The 6,265-nt window shown below is 41.1% G+C and overlaps 1 non-coding gene across 1 annotated transcript; it reads left to right on the top strand.

Moving 5' to 3' along the window:
* Nucleotides 1-3,852: 3,852 nt before the first annotated feature.
* LOC148548742 (small nucleolar RNA R71) lies at nucleotides 3,853-3,956 on the top strand. The gene has a single exon (XR_015898870.1). It is a non-coding gene; the product is annotated as a small nucleolar RNA R71 (small nucleolar RNA).
* Nucleotides 3,957-6,265: the final 2,309 nt, after the last annotated feature.

Here is a 6,265-nt window from a genome sequence, read left to right as displayed (position 1 = left end):
GGTGTAGTATAGACCAGACGCTGGATTGTTATTAGCCTCCCAGGGTTCACCCAATCTGGATTGCTATCCTCAAAGACCACCTTGGCCTTTGTGCACAATCTGAGAATGGTGCTGGGGTACCAAAGTCTGGCACCTGATTCAAGCTTCTCAGCTAAATCTTGAATTCCTTCAGCTATCAGTTCATGCACATTGATTTCTCCACTTTGTACTAGGCAATGTACCATAGTTGCTCGATTAATATTGACCTCTGAATTATTTTTAGCTGGAAGGATAGACCTCCTCACGAGTTCAAACCACCCCTTGACTTCCGGGCTAAGGTCTCCCCTCTTGATGAACCGGGGTTTCCCATCTCCATACCTTTCCCAGTCAGCTGCTATAACACAGATGTCAGTCACGATTTCTGTGAGCTCATCATTGTCTTGGCTTTTACTTATCCTTGCATGATAACTGGGCTCATCAAAATGTGGTGATTTCAGGTGAAGAGTTCTTGTTATAGCATTTGGGCTGAAGTCCACCTCCTTTCCTCTTACATAGCTTTTGAAGGTTGGAGCCCTGGTTTTGTCTTCTCTAACCACATTTGCGTAGAAATCTTTGATGAGGTTTACATTGATCTTCCCCTCTGGATCAGTGAGCCTTTGCCACCTTTTTTTCTCAATTTTCTCTCGAATCTGTAGGCACTCATCTTCATTGAATTGGAAGGTCAACTCGCGCAGTATCTTTTTAAGATTTATCCGCTGAAATTCTCGTTCATGGAAGGCAGTTTTGAATCTCTTCTCATCGAAAGGAATGCTCTCCATTGGTTCCCTCCTTTTTTGCCTCTTGGAGCTTGACGATGCCATGAATTTGAGTTGCTGTGTGAGGTGATTGGAAGGTAAGGATAGATGAGGAATTTAGTTGGTTAGGATGAGGTATGATGAAGAGGTTTTGGACGCCGAAAGTGTGAAATGTGGAGAGTGGGAATTTGAGTATGAGGGGTAAATATGCACTAGGACTCACTTATATAGGGAGATTGTGAGTGAATGGAGGGTGTGGATTGATGGAATGGTTGCTTGATGGACGGTTGGGGTTATGCATGGAGAAAGGACAAGGATCATCACTTTATGAGGGTTATTGGTTCGGTCTTCAAAATTCTCCTTTCTTCAATGTTGCATGGCAACATTTTCCAATGCATTCCTTCTTGAGACAGGTATGTAGTTTCTCTTCATGAAGTGGCCGAACCTTTCTCATTTAAATGTCCAATCAATCTCCTTCAATGCTCCTCTCCTTTTTCCTATAAAGATAAAATAAGAAAAGTAAGAATTAATATCATAAAAAAAAACAATTTAAACTTTACGGCTAGAATAATAAAAAGAAGAAAAGATTAGATTATTTATTCATGAACTCCAACTAACTAATTAACTGTGTATCCTTATATGCACATTGGTGGCACCATGGGGTGACACCAAACTTAGTTTGGAGCACTGTGATGAAAAGTTCTGTTCAAGGCTCCAAGACTAGCATGCTCTCAGTTGCATTCATGCTTTCTTAGCACGTTTTGAACACCAAACTTGTTCTTCACTATATACTGCAGTATAAGGATTTCACCAAGTGTTTGTCAAGTTTGGGTTAGGATTCATGAATATTGACTTATTCACTATTTTCTAAAAGTATATAAAACATGGGTTGCCTCCCATGAAGCGCTTCTTTAGCGTTACTAGCTTGACGTTTCTCCCTCATCAGGGTGGTTGGTAATGCTTAAAGTCCTCCCCTCTTGCTGTGGACTTATATCCATTGGTTGTATCAATAATCTCTACATGTTCCAAGGAGAGAACTCTATTGATAGTGAAGACCTTAGGTAACTGAGATGGTACAGTGGGGAGATTAGGGGGGATATCTGGGAAGTAAGTTGAGATCACTTTATCCCCTGGAGAGAAGTCTTCCGTAGGGATCTTCTTGTTCCTCCACCCCCTTGGTACCTTCTTCTTTGTCCCTCTTGATGTTGCCTTGCTCTTTGTGACTTCTTCTTCTAAGGGAATTTTGTTGTTGTCTTCACATGTCTCTGGTGGTTTAGGTTCCTCCAGCTTTTCCTTGAGCTGTGACAACTGCTTATTTCCTTGTTCATCAACTAAGGGCTTTCCCAGGTGGGCTGGTTGTGCTTCAGTGCTTGCTTCCTCTTTCAGCATCTCATTATTATCTTTTCTTAGTTCTTTGTTCTCTTGGTCTGCTTCTTGTGAGAGTTTGAAGACATTAAAGCTGAGTCGTTCATCATGGATCCTTAATATTAGCTCCCCTCGCTCCACATCTATGAGTGCTCTGGCTGTAGCTAGGAATGGTCTTCCCAATATGATTGGGTGAGTGTGACTCTCTTCCATGTCCAAGATGACAAAGTCTGTGGGAAGAAAGTATTTCCCAACCTTTACCAACACATTTTCCACCACTCCTATTGCTTGTTTTTGAGTTTTGTCTGCCAGCCTGATGACTACATCTGTGGGCATTATCTCATTGATCTCCAGCCTCTTCACCAGGGATAAGGGCATTAAGTTGATGCTTGCTCCCAAATCGCAGAGTGCTTTATCAAACATTGTTTCTCCTATGGCATAGGGGACATGAAAACTCCCTGGATCTTTTCTTTTTGTAGGCAACTGTGGTTGAATGAGGGCACTGCACTCCTTGTTCATCACTATAGTTTGGCCTTCCTTGAGTGAGATTTTCCTGGGAAGCAGCTCCTTTATATACTTGATGTATGCAGGCATTTGTTGAATAGTCTTGATGAATGGTATGTTGACATGCAAAGATGCAAACAAATCTAGAAACCTTGAGTATATTCTCTTCTCCACAGCACCATTGAGCAGTTGGGGAAAAGGTGCATAGAGTCTCAGCAGCTCCTGTTATGAGATTTCTGGTTCTTGATGATCTTTTTCCGTCTTCGCTACTGAGGTATCTTCAGGTTGTTCTGACAGCTTGCTTGGCTTGTCCTCAGTCTCCTTATCACTTATAGTGACCATCTTGCAATCTTCCCATCTTACTTTCTTTGTTTCACCTCTTAGATTCTTCTCTGTGTCACTTGGGAATCCATCTGTGGGTTTGGGAATTTGCTCAGAGAGATACCCCACTTGAGATTCCAACCTCTTGATTGTGTCTCCCTGGTTCTTGAAACTGGCTCACACTTCCTCCTTGAACACCTTGTTGTCTTGAATCTCATTGCCTATGCTTTCAAGTAGATTCTCAATCCTTGAGAGTCTGTCATCAAATGATTGTAGATCGGGATAAGAGGTGGAAGGATGAGGTAAGTTATTTTGGTTTTGATGTGGATGTGGAGAGGTGTTGTTATGGGGGTGTTGATATGATCTAGATGTGAAATGTTGGTGGCTTGCATTGTTGGGATTTGGGCATCTTAGATCAAGGCTTTGGTCTTGTTGATTTCCCCACCCAAAGTTTGGGTGATTCCTCCATCCAGGGTTGTAGGTCTTGGAGTACGGATCATGGTTTTGCCTAGGTGAATTTCTAATGTAGTTGATTTGCTCCTGACTTCCCTCTGCTTCTTCATTCACTCCTTCTTGGGTTGTTGTTGAAGTGGAGATTGCTGCTACTTGGTTCCTCTCCATCTTCTTGGTTAGGTCAGCCAGCTGCTTGGTAATGAGCTTGTTCTGAGCCAGCAGAGCATCTACATTGTTTAGCTCCATCACTCCTCTAGTGTTCCCTCTTTCGGAAGCATAGAAGTAGTCATTCTCTGCTACAGTTTCAATGACATATATGGTCTCCTCAATGGTCTTCTTCTTGTTCAAAGATCCTACGGATGAATGGTCTGCGGCCTTCTTTGACTCATAAGATAGCCCTTCATAGAAAATGTGCAGCTGCACCCATTCGTTGAACATGTCAGGTGGACACCTCCTTGTCAGGTCCTTAAACCTCTCCCATGCTTCATACAGAATCTCACCATCTTGTTGCCTGAAAGTTTGGACCTCAACTCTCAGCCTATTGATTCGTTGAGGGGGTAAAATCTTGCTAAGAATTTGTTCACCACATCTTCCCAAGTTGTCAAGCTCTCCCTTGGGAAAGACTCCAGCCACTTAGCTGCCTTATCCTTGAGTGAGAATGGAAATAAGAGCAGTTTATAGGCGTCAGGATGAACACCATTAGAGTTTACTGTGTCACAAATTCTCAAGAAGGTAGTTAGATGTTGATTGGGGTCTTCTTGGACACTTCCTCCGAACGAACAGTTGTTCTGAATAAGGGTGATGAGCTGTGGCTTCAGTTCAAAATTGTTGGCATGGATGGTTGGCTTTTGAATGCTACTTCCACAGTTTCCTGGGTTTGGATTGATGTAAGAGCCTAAAACTCTTCTATCCTCCCCAACATGATTTGCTCGACCTCCTCCGCCATGGTTTTGAGTCTCTTCTTCATGATGGTTTTCCATGTTTTCTTCCATGTTTGGTTCAAAGTATTCCTCCTCTTCCTCAGCACCAACTACTCTTTTTCCTTTTGCTTCCCTCCTTAATCTAAAGGAGGTCCTCGCAGGTTCAGAATCAAAGGAAGTTGAAGCCCCGCTTCTTCTCCCTGTCATACAACCAACAAGTACAAGCAAGGAAAATAGATGCAGAAAGTATTTTTGTCAGAATTACTGTTAGTGTGAGTGATGCAATATATCAAACAGTTAGTGGGTTAGGGAAATAAATGGTAAATAACTAAAAATGAAAAAGTAGGGGGAAGGGAAGAAATTAACAAAAACTGAAAGTGAATTACTCAAACAGAAAATTAAATCAAACAAAAATAAAATGCTCAATCTAGTTATCCTCCAATTTAATCTTTGTTGATACACAATCAATCCCCGGCAACGGCGCCACAAAAACTTGATGCACGGAAAACTTGTCTCATAACAAATTTCCTTCAACAAGTGTACCGAATTTGTCGTCAAGTAAAAACTCACAATAGAGTGAGGTCGAATCCCATAGGGATTGATTGATCAAGCAACTTTAACTAGAGGAATGTTCTAGTTGAGCGAATCAGAATTTGAGTTGAGAATTGCAGAAAATTAAATGGCGGGAAAGTAAATAACAGAAAAGTAAATGCTGGAAATAAAGAGCTGAATGTAGATGACGGAAAGTAAATTATAGAATCTTAAATGGGAATGGGGTAATTGCTCATAAAAGTAAATGACAGAAATTAAAGAGAATGGGTAAGATCAGAAATGGGGAGTTCATTGGGCTCAGGAGATGTTGCATTCTCTGGATCAATTTCATTTTCATCTCTTCCTCAATCAATGCACTCATTGATCTCCTTGGCAATCTTAAGTGATCGAATTACAATTCCTTGTAATTCAATCTCTCAAATCTTGATCAATAGCCAATTCCTTCGTCAATTGCTCATGAGAAGAGATGAAGTATGGTCACTGATTATACCACATGCATTTCCCAAATCAAGTGTTGAGAGGATTATAGTCACATATCCATCCAAACCCAATTTGGTCCAGCATGAGAAAGCATTTCTAGCATGATCTCTTCATTCCTCTTTCAAGGCTCAGAAGAGATCCAAGTTTGAATAGCTTCTTTTCCAAGATAACTACCCAATTGGATGAAGATCGAAAGCTTTCAAGTAAAATCAAGAGAAAAGATAGAAGAAGAATAATGAAAACTACTATTGATCCATCAAATTACAACAGAGCTCCCTAACCCAATGAAAGGGGTTTAGTTGTTCATAGCTCTGGAAAATGAAAACAAAGATGGAGAATACATTATGAAACTAGAAGTGCAGAGAAAGTAAAATACAGAGAGTAGTTCTATGCCAAGAGGCTCCCTATAATCTTCAACTCTCTTTTTCAATTCAAAGCTACTCCTATATATACTACTCTTCTGATCTTCTAGTTGGCTCTTGAAGTCTTGGGTATGGGCCTTTGGATCTTGAGTTTGAAGCAGTTATCTTCTTCATTGGGCTTAGCTTTACTTGCAGAGAGAAAGTGTGAAGTGGGCAGAGACGTTAGCTCAGGACGTTAGTGGTGTTAACTTTCAATGAAAATATGGGTTCGAGAATGTTAGTGACAATTACCTTTTTCACTAACGTTCCTCACCAAATTAAGAGCCACGTTAATTTCAACGTTAGTGGCACAAACGTTGCCACTAACGTTGCCTCTATGTCCTTCGCACACGTTATTGGGACTCACCTTTCCCAGTAACGTTGATAAGTCTCCCCTTTCCTTACGTTAGAGTCCACGTTAACTTAGTTAACATGGCTCTTTTAACGTAGGCTTGCCAACCTTAAAGAACGTTAGTGACACTTACCTTTGTCACTA

The sequence above is a fragment of the Arachis ipaensis genome, chromosome B8 (genome assembly GCF_059453495.1).
Source record: "Arachis ipaensis isolate K30076 ecotype BB chromosome B8, ASM5945349v1, whole genome shotgun sequence".
Taxonomy (NCBI): Eukaryota; Viridiplantae; Streptophyta; class Magnoliopsida; order Fabales; family Fabaceae; genus Arachis; species Arachis ipaensis.
Note: the sequence above shows the minus strand (reverse complement) of the source record. Positions and strands in the feature narration are given on the sequence as shown.